The sequence below is a fragment of the Phalacrocorax carbo genome, chromosome 3, assembly GCF_963921805.1.
Source record: "Phalacrocorax carbo chromosome 3, bPhaCar2.1, whole genome shotgun sequence".
Taxonomy (NCBI): domain Eukaryota; kingdom Metazoa; phylum Chordata; class Aves; order Suliformes; family Phalacrocoracidae; genus Phalacrocorax; species Phalacrocorax carbo.
In genome coordinates, this window is record NC_087515.1 from 31,949,548 (window position 1) to 31,967,393 (window position 17,846).

A 17,846-nucleotide genomic window follows, 5' to 3' on the forward strand; every position below is an offset into this window, starting at 1 on the left:
AGACTCTGGGCCTTTTCCACAGCTGATTCCTACCACGGTATGTCAAATTACTCTGGAGGAGTCACTCCCCTGTGCAGCACTACTGAGCAGAAAAGGCTGTGTTAGATATGAAACTTAACGAACCAGAGAGAGGGGAGGTGTCTGCGCCCAACAGCCTAAGTAAGGCCCACCTTTAATATTTGTCCTATCTAAACCCACCCTTCAGTGTGGTGAGTGACACTGCAGGGAGTGTTTCAGGGAAAGTTAGGTGACTGAGGAATTAATCACAAACTCAGAAAGAATTGTGCAGTGAAACTCAGACACCAACATCTTGATCTAATTAAAACCTCTAACAATTTCAGTGGAATTCAGTGGGACCTGGGTGCATCCCACTGAATTAGTGTCAGGGGTTGGGGCCCGTTTATGCAGACCTTCTCTCTTTAAAGATAAAATGTTACAGCTTAGTGGTTTTTACACCTAGTCAGTCTCCAGAACGACTGTTAATTTTTCAGTACGCTTATGGATTCCTGTGTGGCAAAGCTGAGCCTACCAAACCAGCCGTGCCTGAGGTGAGACAATGATCTAGTGGGATTTTCCATTGCTATTTCACCCATGCCCAGGATTTCTGCCAGCGGAGAGGAGGCAGCTGAAATACAGAACTAGACTTACAGGCTGTGATCTTTCTGAGAGGCAGCTCGACTCCTAGATGTCCCCTCTATGCCTTCTTGGTTTTGCCTTGCATCAGAGGCCAGGTTCATCCCACTTGCTGCTCTCATTATTTGACAGTGGCTACTGATAGCCAGTGTTTTCCAGTGGAGATGGTACAGCCTGCAGCTTCATGCTCATAAAGTAAGCCTACTGACACACAAAAAAATTTAATTACCTTTCATTTTCCCTCACAAGCTGACACCTATCGCTTTTGGCTTACCTGAAAGATGACATGAGCACAGACACCATTTATAGACACTTTTTCAAATGGCTGTGTTTTGCCAGGGGAAGTTACATATGCAATCAATCTCAAGACCAGAAGATGAAAATTGGTGATGAGGAGGTCCCTCCATTCCCTCTCCATAATGGCAGAGGCGGTCTCATTACTCTGTCACCATACCTAGTAGCTGTTGGCCAGATTTTAAGTGTAAAACTCCAAAGCACTCAGGAGCCATATGAAAGAGTATGAAGCTGTATGAAAGTCCAAAGAGGGACTCAGAATTTACATGCTGTTATTATGATGTCAGGAACAGAAAGTGTAAGCAGGCCTGATGCCAGGGAATGCATAATGCTCTCCTGCAGAAGTGAAGAGTCATTGTTGTGAACATCACAGTTCAGGGAGGCCAGCAGAGGGACAAAAATCACCCTGAAGCCAGTCACTATTGCAGGGAGCAGGATTCACTGCCATTCCCAAGGAAAGAAAGCAAGGTCGCTAAGTAGGATGGGTGTTGATACAAACATATCAAAGATGGTACAGGGATTTTTGCATTGCTAGGCCTTCTTTTTTCATTTTTTTCACAGTGGAGGACTATTACTGAAATAAGAAGAGCCTTCAGGCTGTGGTATCCTGTGAAGGGTCAGGCTGATTATTATTCTTTCTGTATACAAGCTCCCACAACTACCTTATCTTGCCAAGGGACAGGGTCACTTAATCCCTCCTTCCTTGAAAATGTTTAGAAACCTGACCCTTCTTAGAAGATCACAAGAGGCTCAGAGGACAGGCTACCTGTATGACAGCTGTGTGCTTGTGCTCTCCTTTGCTGCTGCCTCACAAATCGCTGTACGGTGGCAATGCTCTGCAAGATTATGAGTTATCAATCTTTTGTTTGGGGGAGATTATATCAGGTGTCCAACACATGGATGATAGCCATCTGATTATGCCACTTCCTTCACACAAAGTCTTGGTCTGATGCACACATATGTGAGTGGAGAGAGGATGCGGTGGGGCGGTGTTCTGCTGACCCACCTGAGCAGGGCAAGCAGTGATCCAGCTGCCAACTCCCCCATATTTTGCAGTAGGGAATTTCAAATAAGCTTCCATCCTCAGCTGAGTAGGTAAAGCTGGAACAATTCCTTTGGCACAGAAGAACATCACAACAGCTGTGTACCAGGAGAGGGGATAAACGTTTTGGGGGAAAGCAGCTACTCCAATGCACGTGGACTTCATCAAACAGTTTGGGCTTTCCCTATTGTCTGTGAGCACTGGATGAGAACAAAGACAGATTGGGCTAGAAAGGGCCCCACACAGAGACATTCAGAGCACATACAGAATAGACACTTTAATGGCTACACTGGATCACCGTTTTTTGATGTAATCAGAGGAATCTATTAGCTTGGGAATATATATATACACACACCTGAGGCCCAGATGAATTCCTGTAGCTGTTTTCTTTTTGGTTGCACTTATCAGGAGACGGAACTTGTCCATTAAAATTGTCACTTCACAGACAGGAGAGTGAGGAAAAAAATCTTTGTAGCATTGTCAGTCTTTTCCATTCGCCTTCCCTAGAGCTCTGGGTGGGGTTTCCCAGCTACAGTCAACACAGCATTTCCTTGAAGGTCTTGAGCTGCTCCAGTATTGCTATCTTCCTTCTAACAGTACCACCCCCTGCTCAGGAGGCACACTTTTGAGTGTCAAAGGTGAGCTATTTAAAGGAAAAGAGTCAGCCTCACCCTAGACTTACTACTCTCTTTTGTTCATAAATATATACCCAAAGACATCTACCAAAGATGCTAAATCCAGAGGGAGCAGAGAGCAAAAGGCAAGCAAAGCCCGGGGAAAGAAACAAGTGGCCCACATAAAAAGGGGAGACAGGACATGCAAGGGAAGGGAACAGGACATGGAAGTCTACCCAATAAGTAGCTTCACCCATACCACAGAAATGGTGTGGGAGAGGCTTGTTTAGTGATCTTCTTGACGACCTAATAATACCTGGTTGTAGTCAAACACTCCTGTGAAGGTGGAGGGTACATAAGACTGAGAGGAGACCTCAGCAGATGCATGTCCATGTTTAAAACCAGTCTCCAGGATGGAGAAACCTTGAGAAGGCAGACTTCAAATCTGGTGTCTGTCCAGCAGCAATGACATATGGGTGGCACCGCCTCCTTTAAGGCACAGTATGTTTCAACAAGTGAAGCTTGTGAGAGAAGCCCACACCTGATGAAACAGAAAATACCGAGCTCCCCTTCTGTAAATGCTGCAGAGGTCTGTGAGGGGGCTGTCAACTCAGAGACTGGCTGTACAGCTGAGTAAACAATAACGTGTTTGCCTTGGGGACAAAGTAGGAGAGATGATGTATCGTTTATTCCAGGGCATTACTGAGCCCACCATAGAAGTGAGAAAGGATTTCTTTCCTTCCCAGGTTACAAGAGTAACAAAAAGCTGGGAGTTTTCTGCAGGCCTTGCACATGAACATGTAGTGATGAGACTTTGTACTTACACAGTATCGTGCACACAAAGATTTTAAAGTACTTTGCTAAGCTGAGTAAGCAGTGCAATTCTTGCTGCAGAGATAAAAATTAGCAGTAAAAGAGAGGCCAAGCAAATGATCTGGAACCCCTTCTCCTGCCAGATGGGGAACAGCAGGGTTAGGCCAGGAACGCAAGGCAATGCGTCTTCCATTTGTTGTGCTCTCCAGGCTCCAGCTTGGCTGAGAGCCCAAGGGAAGGGTGCTTGGGGGCTTTCATGTGACCGGTTGCTTATATGGCAAATAATATAAATATTCAGCACATGTGGGTGGCCTTATACAGGGCAGGCTCCAAGTTAGACTAGCAAGGGACTAGCAAGATTGCCTGAGTCACTCATAAGCCAGTGAAATAGGTGAAAACAAGAAGAGTAAGGGGTACAACAGGTTTAAACTCATATTGGCTTACAAAACTATAGAACAACATGCAAGCAAGCAACCCACACCATGCCTCATTCAGTTTTCTTGTTTCACTGGGACAGCACGTACAGATTGCTCACATTTGGCAGAGGTAAGCAAGCTTTCTTGCTAGGTCTGCAAGACATGACACAAGGGGGATAGTTGCCTTCACAGATGATTATATCAACAAGTACATCACAGGCAGGCAGCAGGGCATCAGCAGTACCTCAGCAAGGAGCTGAGCTGCAGCAATGACAACTTGATGTGGGACCTGTACACCCAACAGAGCACAGGGTGGAGGGCACAGCAGTCTCTGTCCTGGAAGAGGAAGGCTTTAGGGGCAGAGTTGGACACTCCATGATTTTTGAGGGGACACAAAGCAGGAGCAAAGCAAACAAAAACAGTAATTTGCCAATAAAGCATGGAAGAGTATTCCATCATTACAGTTGTTGCATCATAATTAGTCAAGCTTTTAGGCATCTGCTAATGTGACAGCTAATTATTATTATTATTATTACAGTGTTTAGACAGATTTTTAAAAGGCATCATGTAGGTGCCTCATTCCCATTCATTTCAGAGAGACTTAGGCTACAGGGACTTAACGCATAGCCCAACCTCAGACTGGAACACGGGAGGCTAGATGGAGTGATCGTCCCTTCATGAATCTCTAACCATCAAAAAGCAAACGTACCTTCACAGGTACCCTGTTAAAATCTAGACTGGTTTGAAAAGACTCATTAGACTGAACTAACAAACCAGCCTTATGCTACATCTTAGCCCTTGAAAACCACAGCATGAAAAACAGTCTCCACCTCATGCTAAGTTCTGAACAGGAAAGACCACAGTATACCTGCAAAGGTGTATCATGCCTCCTCCTGTTGTGTTCAGATACATTAATCAGAGCAACAAAGAGAAGATAACAGCAATGAGAAGATACCAGCACAGCAGAGTTTAATTTAATGGAAAAATACTGCTGTATGGTCTGCAAACCTGGGAGACGGTCTGTTACCATCAGCAGGAGTGTTGGGCTCCCTGAGATGTCTCCTTTGCAGGCACAATGCCATTGAAAACCTGTTCTCTTGAGGGCTATGGTCTCTAGTGAGCTATCAAGACAACTTCTTTACAGGCCAATTAGTAAGGCTAATGCTGCAGGTCTGAAAGGTGCCCTGAGAACATGTGGTCATCTGCATGCCCTGTGGTTTAGTAGAGCTTAGGATACCATCAGGCTCATAATTCACACCGTGTGGAGAGACAACAGGAATGCCTAGCCCATGCTTGCTTATACCACCAGCCACTCTCTACCTCCACTGACTAGCTTCGCAGCATTCAAAAAGCAAACTCCAGGGGGACGAGTAGATAGAACTGAAGAAATCTGTAGCAGACAACAGAAGGGACCCATATAAACCCATTCGTAAGATAAAAAGGAGGAGCTGCAAACTCTGAGTAGACATATTCCTCATGGGACCCATTTTTGCAGGTATGCATAGACAGCTCTGCATGAGTGAAGATGAAGTGCCACAAATAGCTGGACCTCCTTGCAAAGGGTGCTAGACTGAACTGATTCTTCCAGTAACTTAAATGAAGGCAGGCTTAACTCCAGAACATGTCAGGAAACAGCAATGGCCTGCTGTTCCCAAAGCACAGGCAAGCCAGGAGCCAAAAAGGCAACCCCAGCGCAAGCAGTGCCCTCAGTGATGGATCACAGTCCCACAAAATCTGAGAACAGCAAGCTGGTAGCAGGGTGCATCAACAGCCCCAGACACAGCAAAGCGATGAACCAGGTCCAGGCTCCATGCAAGAGCAAAAGGGAACAGAACCAGGACTGGAGGCAGGCTGCAACGTACACCTGATGTACGTTGATCTCCTGATCCAGGAGAAATGCTACTGGCAGCAGACCCACAGTCCAGCCAGGAGGTAAGGCCAGAGACAGGGCTGCAAACAGGCACACCTGCAACACAGCTCAGGCGGGAACTGAGAAATGCTCAGTCCAGAGCTTAAATGGAGCCCTGGAGCCTACAGGCGGGGGGGGGGGGGGGTGGGGTGGGGGGCCAGGGGAGGGCTGGTCAGTGCAATTAAAGCCTTTTAGTGCCCTCTGGGCCACGACTATATTTTAGAGTTAAAATGGCACCACTAACCTAGGAAGTGGGTGGTAGGAACAGGTTAATTTGAACTTCTCACAGTACAGCACTTATGTTGGCATTTCCTAATTCTTGTTTTTTAAAAATTCGTCTATTATAATTTAGTATGACCCTTCTCCATGGAAATGTACTGACCTCAGTCTGGCAGAATCTTGGGTTCAAATCTGATCAGTTAGCAAGAGAAACATGCCTGATCTCATTCTAATTCCTTGCAGATTTTTGCCCAAAAAATCATGCACTCTCTTGGCAGTTTCTAATTCACTTTGGGGAGATCCAATTTTAGATGGCTGAGAACAAAGTCAAGGAGAAGCACATCAAAAGGACTAGGACACTTTTAAACTTGATACTCGATTGACCTGTGTTTTCTTATTTTCCTGTCTCCCCAGTACCAATTCAGTAGTAATCTCACAGACCCCTTCTGTACTTTTCCTCCCCTCCCATATAAAATATGGTAGTCAAGCCTACTGGGGTTTGTCTGGTGGTTTTTTTGTTCTTGCTACCTCAAGCTGAGAAGCAAATTCAGAACCTCACAGCGTGCAGACAGTGTAACCACTTGTGAGGAAAGGGAGCTGGCTTCTTCCAGGTGGTGCAAGTCCTGAGCAAATGTGTTTCTGTTTGGAAGACTTCTTGTGGGTAGCTCCCAAAAGAACAGAACAATGCAGTACTCCTTCCCCCAAAATAGCAAGCAATCAGGATAAATCCAGTGACCCTTACACACAAAAAAATGGGAGCTGATGAAACAAATGGAACAGCTCAGAACTATGGGCAGAAAAGCAAAATGACAGAGCCAAGAGATGGATTAAAAATAAATAGGTCAAAATCTGTCTGAAACACTAGGAAAAGCTTTCCCTGGCAAATCCACTTCAGCACCTGATAAATGAAAGCAGAGTTTAATCATGTGTCAGGCAGGTGAGTTTTCTGCAGTTGTTAATTACCCCCTCCCCACCCCAGTTTCTGAAGGCACCGTTAATGGCTATTGATAGCGTATGAAGCACGACACTCCTGCCTACATCCCCAACTTCTAGGACAGTGATGCATAGATAAGCCATGTTAAATTGCCATACAGCCGTTCACGGGCAGCCCACATAGTTGCATCTGTGCGAGCTCACAGTTACTAATAGTTGTCATTAGCTGCTGAAAAATGAACATGGTGGATCACGGTTGGGGGCGGCTTAGGGGGCGTGTGTGGAGGTTACTGTGCAGTGACTCACTGCATACGCCCCAAGCAAAACATCAGCAAACACAATTGGGACCAAAGGAGATGGTTGCTAAATGATCAATTTAAGTTAATCAAGACTTCATTATTCGTGGGCTTTTATTCTTGGTAACCTGGGAGGTTTTCTTTTGTGTGGCATAGCTCTGACTATGTTGACTCATCAGACTTGAGGGCACATGATCCTTAGCCCTTCTTTTAGCTATTGCTGCTACAAAGCTTGTTTGTTTTATCTGTTCCTCAGTTCTTTGGCCCACACCCACAATCTGATCTTTCCTTTGCATGTAGGCAGTGGTAATCTCCAGCTCTGAGTTAGCTGTTGAATGCAGAAGTCTAGGTAATGTTGGGACAAAGCTGATAAACGTGAATTACATTGAAACCTAGAGAAAGAAATTTGTGTTGACACCGCCGCTTAAAGTAAGCAAATTGAGCAAGCAGTGAGCCGAAATAGCCATGTATATAAACCATTTGAAAATCCCCTGAGGTGCTACACTAAAGCAGGAGACCACCTTATACAAGAGGCCTTCTATGCATATCTCACTGTAATATCATAACCCATTGATTTTCTCACCTCAAGCAAACCGGTGTTTGGGAGTTTCTTACAGATTGTTCCTCCTCCCTGTTCACGGTGTGCTTGATTCTGCCCTGCTTTGCTTTTATGTGGAGTCATTTAAGCCTGGGCTAAGCTATGCCATCCCTCCTCTCTAGAAGAGTGTTATAGAATTATACTCAACATGAGACAGAGCAGTTTAAAAATCAATTTTTGGCTCATGACAGCATTTCTCAAACAGAAACCCACAACATTGAGGAATTCTTTCCCACCAGCTGAGCAGGACTCAGCTTTCCAACTAACACTCGTCTTTCTCCTCATTTCTAGAAACCAGCATATGTAAAATGGAAAGGCAAATAGAGGAAATAATTTCCTGATGTTACTCTCCTGTTGGTTTTACGTATAACTGGTGGAGCTGTAGCAAGACTGGTCTGTGGCTGGGGAGAGAAGAGGAGGCCATCTGTGCTACAGTGAACGGGAGGTGAGGTCTCCACAAGGCACTTCCCTGCTTAAATGAGTCTACGCCAAAAAAAGCTGGCAGAACACAAGGGCTTTGCTGTTGGTTCTACAAGCAAATCACCCTTAGGGCTCTGCATGATGGCCAAAACTCATCTCACCTTTTTTTCTATACAAACTCAGATATTAAAGCAGAAGGGAGGTAGAGGAATGGGTTACACCCAGGCAAAGAAGTCAGGAATAAACATCCCTTCAAAGTACAGCAGAAGTATACAGAGATATGTGACAAGTAGGTGCAGTTTATTTCTTCTGTCTTCTGCACTTGCTGTGACTGCAGGCTCTCAGGACCTGGACTGCAGGCTGCCTTACACTTTGACAGGCATGGGGGAAATCAGCTCCAAGCTTCGTTCACAGACATTTTCCACATCTTTCCTATTTTCAGCTTTGACCCTAACCTTCGAGGCCCTCACTGGGACCTGGGAGCTGCAGGCAAAACATTTCATGTTGCAGTTGTGAAGCTACTTAAATATAGCCTTTAGACCAGTTATGGTGCTAAAGGGGTTAATCTGTTCCCAGGCAGGAGTACTCCGCAGACAGGGATTTGCAAGGCAGTAGGGGCTCTACCAGGCCTGAGAGAACCGATTAACTTACTGCATGCCCCCATACCACAGAGGAGCTGTGCATAATTGGTACCTTATTTTAGCAGGGAATGGTTTTTAGAATGGGGTCTATAATCAAGAGCTTAGGTTAAATCTACTGTGATCGGGGATAGAAGTGAAGAAAACAGCTGAGGCTGTCTGGTAGCATAGTGGTCTGGGCTTTATCCTTTCTCAAGGCTGAGGGAAGAAAGCCTTAAGGAAACCAGACGTCTCTGTCACAGATTTACCCCGATTTTGTTAGAGGCAAACAGAAGCTTTTCCTACCCTGAAACAGGGTGAATTCTGATAAGTGCTTATTTTTGAAAGGAGTGATTCATAGACGCTTATTTTTATTTAAAGATGAATTGTTTTCTGGGGGATTTAAGTCTTCCTTGACAGTGTTTATAACTTGAAATGCCACAAAGGAGGGCTGTCACATAGCAATTGGAGGATAATACTGATGAGAAGAGAAAGAGAAACTGGCTATTCTCGTTCGGCTGTCTGGATGGGAAGGAGCCGCAGACAGCGAGCAAACAGAGCCACGTGAAACGCTGCTAGAAGCAACCTCGAGAGGTCACTCTGTTGCTAGGCAGGATCTACTAATACAAGCAGGGAAAGGAAAATTAGCCTCGGAAAATAATTTCAACTTTAATAACTCAGCCTGGTGCTGACATTGAGGCACAGATTTGATTTTTAGACAGCAATTTTTATGGTGGTTGTGACTTCCCCCCCTTTTTTTCTCTCCTAGCTCAGTTTGCTTTGAGAATGATTCTCAGCCCAAGCTCATGACTGACGTTATCTGGGGTCAGCATCCATGCTGGTGGCCCCAGTCATGATCCCACCAGTGGAACTAAACCACCTGGAAAATTTGGGCCAAAAGGCCTTGTGTGGACAGCCCTCCAGGGAGACAGCGCTTTTTAATTAACTGGCACAACATGTTGGTGGGGAATGATTGCCAGTTCCATCTGAGGGGAACAATCCCAGCTGCACGCTATAATTTCTTCTACCTGTACAGTGGAAAAACCTTGCAGTATTAGACCTTTTTTCCTCTCAGAGGAGCTAAAAATATGGTCTTTGAAAAACAGAGTGATACTGGTTTGGAATGGGAAAGGGAAGAAGAAAAGAAATCTGGGACCTACATGGAGGGCACGCTGACAAATTTGTAAAATGTTTTCAGTGACAGCAGTTTGCAGGGAATATTGTGTTCTGAAAATCATCATCATCTGTCCCATAAGTAATTATCTGAGTGGATTAGTCACTACTAACTTTGGCAGGGCTTTTCATTTGATTTCCAGTAAGAGACGATGATCTCCTGTCCTGTCAAATCTGCTTGTGGCATACTGGCCCAAAAAACGGTCTGTGAGGACAACATGGCACTTGCCTTCTAGGCAAGTGGGCAGAAGAATATTAAGTGGTGTTTTGGGGGGACAAAAGGAGAGCTGTTTGTTCACATTAGCCTTGGACTGTCTTGTTTTGTTTTGTTTTGTTTCCATACAGTGAGAAGCTCCTGGGATCAAGTTAAAATGTGAAAATCATAGAATCATAGAATGTCCTGAGTTGGAAGGGACCCACAAGGATCATCAAGTCCAACTCCTGTCCCTGCACAGGACAACCCCAAATTCACACCATAACTCTGAGGGCATTGTCCAAGTGCTTCTGGAATATTGCCAGGCTTGGTGCCATGACTGCCTCCCTGGGGAGCCTGTTCCAGTGCTCCACCACCCTCTGGGTGAAGAACCTGTTCCTAATATCCAAGCTAAACCTCCACTGGCACATCCTCCTGCCATTCCCTCGGGTCCTGTCATTGGTCACCAGAGATAAGAGATCAGCGCCTGCCCCTCTTCCTCCCCTTCTGAGGAAGCTGTAGACCATGATGAGGTCTCCTCTCAGCCTCCTCTTCTCCAGGCTGAACAAACCCAGTGACTTCAGCCACTTCTTTTATGGCTTCTCCTCTAAACCCTTCACCAACTTTGTGGCCCTCCTCTGGACACTCTCTAGTAGCTTTACATCCTTAATGTACTGTGGTAACCAAAACTGCACACAGTACTGGAGGTGAGGCTGCACCAGTGTGGAGCATAGTGGGACAATCACCTCCCTCAGCCAGCTAGCAACACAGTGCTTGATGAACCCCAGGACATGGTTGTCCCTCTTGGCTGCTAGGGCACACTGTTGGCTCATGTTCAACTTGCTGTTGAACCAGAACCCCCAGGTCCCTCTCCACAGAGCTGCTCTCCAGCCTCTCGTTCCCCAGTCTGTATGTACATCCAGGATTGCCATGCCCCAGGTGCAAAATCTGGCACTTTCCCTTGTTAAACTTCATATGCTTAGTGATTGCCCAGCTCTTCAGTCTGTCCAGATCCCTCTGCAGGGCCTCTCTGCCCTCCAGAGTGTCAACAGCTCCTCCCAATTTTGTGTCATCAGTAAACTTAATTAGTATTCCTTCAAGTCCTGCATTCAAGTAATTTAGAAAGAGATTGAAGAGTACCTGCCCCAAGATGGAACCCTGCAGAACCCTGCTAGTGACTGGCTGCCAGCCTGATGTAACTCTATTTACTATAACCCTTTGAGCCCAACCCATCAGCCAAAATATCAGCTTTCTTGGAAAAAATCTCAAAACACTTCCAGCTTCTGGGGTCCTAGTATCAAAGAAAGGTGGCTTGATTTGGGTTAGTGAGGTGGATCCTACATTGCCCACTCAAACCTTGCTGCTGGAGAGCAAGACTGGTGCCTGCCCGCCACAAAAACGTGAGGCTGCCAACTCGAGCCAGCTCAAGAGCTGCACCAAGGCCTGCTGAGCCATCTGATCAGCCGGGCAGCCTGGCGAGTGGGACTTGGTAACCTCATCAGTCGTACCAATGAAAATCATCCCATATCAAGATTCATCATCCAGAGAGAAAATAATTGTTGGCTTGAAGGAACATAATCAGCAGCAATATCTGAGGGAGAGGGCTTGGAGTCTGAGAGTATTTGACCTTGGAGCCCATAATCTTGGGAATCCTGGAAATCAATCAATGACCACTTTGACCCCATAAATCTTGGGAAACCCTGAAGAAGTCTTGCACTCAGATATTAATTTGGCAGCTCTCAATTCACACTTCCAGCAGATGTTTATCCAAGTGCCATCAGCTGCTGTTCGCAAAGGGATTAAAAGGCACAGGAGTCACTGAGGTATCTCTTACCTAGAGCTGGGGTTTAACCATTTCAAAGTGTAATCACAGTTTGTATCATATGGTAAACTGCTCTTGGTTACTCAGTTACTCTTTCATGCTTCCACTTTTCTGAAGGATGATCTACAGGTCCTCCAAATGCAATGAAATACACCAGTACCTTTAATCAGTGTTGATTCCCTGAAGAGATGCTGGGAAACGGGATTAGAGACAAGAGCTGAGCATGCTGCATTTGCCAACCATATGCTGGGATATTTTCTTTCAGACTGAGCTCCGACAATAGCTTGTATTTGCAGGCATAGAAATGGAAACAAGACAGATTGGGAGTAAACAGTGTTCAAGAATCATGTTGAGATCTAGCACCCTTTATTTCAGAGAGGGAAGCAAAAGGAAGAAAAAAAGAGAGAATGAGATAAGGGCAGATAACATTAGAGGCTGTGAGGCGAGCATATCAGTTCTCATTGGCATCCCAGCAAAAAGGAGTTGAAAGGTGGGATTTGAAGGAGGATAATTTGCAGATGTTTATAAGGAAGATGAAATGATGGTTGTTGTAAGGAGGAAATGCTATGCAGAACCAGCTTGTTGCCAAATCCCACCATCAAGTGACTTCTGATGAATAACATAGGCCAGGGTTATGCCAGAGTTTGCATTGCTTCCACATGCGCACACAGGAGAGAAATAATGAACCAAGTTGCCTTATCCCTTCAGATGGTCATAGGACTGCTCCTGTCAGTTCTGATGAGGACGAGCCATTCACTGCCGTGCACCAGTTCCTCACCTCTACTCAGCCCACTGAAACTCATCCTGCCCAAGGCTGGAAGGCACCTGTGCTGGGGAGAGTGAGAACTACGGAGGCTCCAGGCCAAGTATATGTATTAGTCACTGCAGGGACCAGACAGCCAGGACACTGCTTACAGACTGCCAGGAAAACAGCTGTTTCGAAGGACCCTCTGAAAACCTGGATTCCTTGGTGTAACACAGGTTGTACAGAAATTCGTAACTCTTAGGTGTGAGCCTAGTTTTTTTGAAAGGGAGGCCCATCAACCTGGCCCAAAAAGTGCTCCCTGCCTGCCTTGACTGTCTCTCTTCAAGTATCTACCACCAACAGATAGACCAGTCTCCCTTTCCCTCTCCCACTGGGCCCCCTTCAACCTCCAAGCTGCTGAGTACCTGGGAACTTTACGTAGAGCTCTTTCTTACGGACCAACCTGCTCTGATTCATAGGTCAAATGCTGTTGGTGAAGTTGCATAGTTTGGGGAGCTAAAACCCAGAGGGAAGCCCAAGCTCCTTTGAGTCAATAAGATATTAATTTGGATTCCTCTCCTTATGCCATTTTGCAGGGTTATTGTGATGGACCTTTATTGCATAATTAATTATCATATTACATACATTAACAATATTTATTATTGAGAAAAACCTGTGGTGCTTGTTACAGGTGTGCAGTGCATGGCTACAACATAATCCATGGTTGTATTTTAGCTATGACTGAGCTACCTTCTCTCAGAGGCATTCCCTCTGTGCGATGGAGTCTGTGTGATCTTCAGGGCTGGAGTCAGACCCAGTAAGGATGGTGGGGAAGGAGGAGAGGATGAGGTCCACCACATGACAAGATATTCCCTGTAGCAGAGCTCTGGACAATGCAGCCAGAATTCATGGAGGAGTGCAGTTCAGTTGCCATAGCTGGGAGTGGTGGGTATGGCAATATTTCATAGGGCTTTCGTAGCTTTGAAGACAAAAGAGGCATGAGGCTGTAGCAAGCAGTTGGTGTGCACAATCAAGTCCATATTTGCTATTCTAAACCAAGAAGGACATTTTAGCCTGGTTTTCTAAGGAAACAAATCTTACGCTCTCATGCTGCTTGTCCATCTGTTTCCCCTTCAGTTGTTCCCCAGCAAACCTGGAGCCCATCGGGCAAGGTCAGCCAAATTTGACAGTAGGACAGTAGGTGCTTCCCTCTGTTGAGAACCGGGTGGCCTGATGTAGGGGAAGGCAGGGAAGCCCTTTAAGTGAGGAAGGCAGCAGCCGACCGGACGTGAGCGCCGGCTGGCCTGTCAGCCCACGCTTGGCTCTGGGTCTACCACAGCTTGTGCTCAGGCACTGACGCTTGGTAACACCTCAGCTAGCAGTGGGTACTAACTGTGCCTGGTGGGGAGAGTTTCCTTCCTAACCATTGCACTAATTAGCTTAACCCTGCAAGATGACATCTGATCAGTTTGAGCTCTCTAAGAATTATCTCACAGCTATTTTCTGTTTGGGTGATTAAAAGTATCCTGATAGGAGACGATATGTTACAAAAACCCTATTTTTTCTCAAGAATCTGTATTTTGGCCTGACAGTATTTTGAAGAAACCCTTTGAGGGATGCCTTTTTGCAAAGCAATCACAATTGTTATTATAAACACATGCTCCAATCGGTCCCTTCTCTGACCTTACACCATCAGATAAGCAGGCTTACCTTTCAGATGTCTGTAAGGATTACTTTATGTCTGTCCATAGTGGTGACTGGGATAAAACAATCTTTTCTGCTAATACAGAAAAGATACTAAATACTAATACTAAAATACTAATACTAATACTAATACTAAAACTTTCCTTCAGGAAGTTACTGCTTACTTGCATGTTAACCTCAGATATGAGCAGGTGACCAAAGACAGGCAGGCTGCAGCTTGCCTGTGCTAGTGAGCTATAAACAAAGATGAGCCTGCAGCTATAGTTGCCTCTGCTTTGCTGCAGGTAAATATTTGTGCATGTGAGTTTAGTGAGGGCAGCTTCCATTCAAATGGCTGACCAAAAATCCCCACAGTAGACTGCAATAAAAAAATGCTTTGGTGGCATCAACTGCCACAGGGTATCAAATCCTCAGGGAAAAAAAAAAGAAACCCACAGTTAATTTTCTCAATGACATGTTGTTGACACAGAAAGTTAGTATTTCATACCAGAGGCTCAGATAATGAAGGGTCAGGGCATCACCAACCTCCACCTCCTCGGCTGAGGCAGGAGCGAGTACTTCTAGATCATCCTGAATATATTTTACATATCTCAAATAGCAAAGATTCCACAGTGTTTCTAGACAAACCTGATGTTTGTGATACAGTTTCTTTCTAAAGGGTATTCTGTTCTGATTCTCTGATCTGCATCCTCCCTGAAATACCTCCAGCCTCCAACTGGAGCCAAGTTCTGACTCCAGCCAGGTTCTCAGAGCTGCTCGTGTATGTCCTATGCTTCCTGTGTTGTAAATCTGACTACCTTGGTGGTTTTGAATATCCTACTTCCCTAATACATTCAGGACAGTGATCACTCCTGATGCCAGCTTTTTATAGATTTCTGGCATGCTAATGAAAAGCTAAGGAGCAGAGAGGCTATGGTGCTGGACAGGTTGAGAGAACTCAGCCTGGTTTTGCATAGCTGTGGCAGGCTGACTGACCTTCCCTCTTCATCCCTGCACTTCTCTGCTCCTTTCTGTTTCTGTAAGTAGTAGTGAAAACATGTGCAGAGTGGGCGTGCATATAATAGCAGTTGGATGTCCATGACCAGCTTATTCTCTTAAACCCTCCCCAGGCATCTGTTTGGTTTTGGGTTTTTTGTTAAAAAATGTTTTGATTTTTCGTCTTTTTTTTTAACAGTTTTTGGGGCAGGATAGGAGCCTGTATGGTTTGACACACCATAGTAATTCTTATGTCTGTCAGTTTGTTTGTTTGACTTGGAATAAGGCAAAACCTTCACAGTTTGAGTGGGAACATCAAAGCCCATCTAAGAGGCTACTCAAGAGAACAGTCAGTCGAGGCATATTGGACAGGGAGAGTGTGGGCCACTTGGGTAGGATGCTGTGGAAAGGCAGAGAGGGCAGACAGCGGAGAACTGAAGGGGACAAAACAGATGACCGTGCTACTCCCTGTGGTGTTTTGCAAACTCCTCTGTCAGCAGCACCAAAACCAAATTTCTTACCTTTGCCTCTAAGGGCTTTTGTGGCCTCTTTTCATGGAATCCAGATGTCTCCATTTAGCAAAGGACAGCAGTCTCATTGACTAGATGTTCTTTCCAGTCTGCACCATGCAGCAAAGTAGCTCCTCCGCTTAAATACCATGACATCACGCTTCAAGACCATCCTATAAATTCCTTCCTAAAATTCTTCTGCCATAAGCTCTGTGGAAAACTCAGTGAGAATGAGACTGATGGCATTCTCTAAACATGCTGCCAAGCATGTAACTCAGCTCTGACCCACTACTTTGAGCAGGGCTGACCTGTGAGCTAGCATCTCTGTTGTCTTATATCTCACATCGGGCCAGGTTGCTGGCACATGAGCTGCCTTTCTCTTCTGTCTTTGTCCAACAGGAACCTCAGTACAAAGGGCTCTGAGCTGAGATGCACATAGTAAGCAAGTTGATTAGAGCAAAATGGAGAATTAGCATCAGTCCTTTTCATGTCAAAAATCTCTTGAAGCTCTGTTAATACATTTTCAGTATTATTCTTCATGAAACAATCCTGCTTAACCAAGATGACCCACCAGTCTTTTCCCATCTCTAATTTTAATGTAGTTTTGTAAAATGGATACATTTGGTATGTCATCTGGAAACATTAACCAGGGAGGTTAAAGGGGTGAGGCTCTTGGGTTTAAAGCATCCATTTAGTAGATAGATAAATGAATTGACTAAGTGTAGCACATTTGTCATAGGGCTATTATACCTGAATTTTTTTCTGTGCTGGTTATAAGCTATTGGTTAATGGGGTAGAATTAGATTTTTACAGAACTCTGTGCAGATAATTTTCTTGGAAAACATTTTGAAGAGTCTGTCTGCCCAGAATATGAGATGTGATGTTCCACTGCTGTCTGATTAATTGCTCTTCAAACAGCAGGACTGTGGCTGCAAGTGGTAGCCTGTGGCTACTCCGTTAAAGTTTCTGCACTAGCACAGGAGAGCTGTAATTAAGAGAAATTACATGTTAGTGTAGAAGCAGACTCAAAGCCCTCAGATCTGAGCATCATGGGCATTAAGGAAATCTAACATTTGATCTAGAGCAGGGCTAATTGTCCTGGGGAACCTCAGGTCCAGAATCATCACGTCTTTGAATTCTGGGTGCAGACTGTTTAACTTGAGAACATCTGTCCTCATGAGATGAATCCAAAAAAAGAATAATGCCAAAGAAACTCCCTCACAACAGGATATCAGAAATGTAGAGTCATCTCGAACCATATAAATACTAAGCAATATAAAACCTGGCTGGCACTTGCTATCAAATATCCCAAAAGCTATCCTGCACCAGTAGGGGCAGAAATGGGGAGATTTCCTCATTTTCCCTCATATTTTCCCATAAATGTTTTTCTCTGAAAAGCTCCCTGACTTTAACATATTCTAACACCTTATGCAGTTAGGCTGAGGAAGGTACATAGGAAAAGCTCTGGGATGTTCCAGGGATATGAAATATTTAATCTCCATGACACCATTATCTGAAGTCATTTGAGACACTTCAGACAGAAATAGGTTCCATCCTAACAGACAGTAAAGGGAACATATGATATCTTCTAGTTGCGAATTGACAGGAGTGCACAAAATCACCACCAAGAGGTTACAGACAAGATTTTTTTAATCCCTAGCAGTGAGGCCAAGGGATGGATAAACTGCAGAAATACTCTACAAAAGCTGAGGGGCAACTGCCTATATGCTTAGCAGAGCTCATCTGCCCCAGAAAGAGGTCTAGGGGAGGGTGGTGTTATCCCTTCTGTACATATCTCCTTTGATGTTCTCTTTTTTATCAGACAAAAATGGTCTTCTCTTTCTACTGTATATCCTTGACCCTTACATATGTTCATTACCAAGCTCTTCATATCATCCTGTTTTGCTCTTGTTCCCTCGTT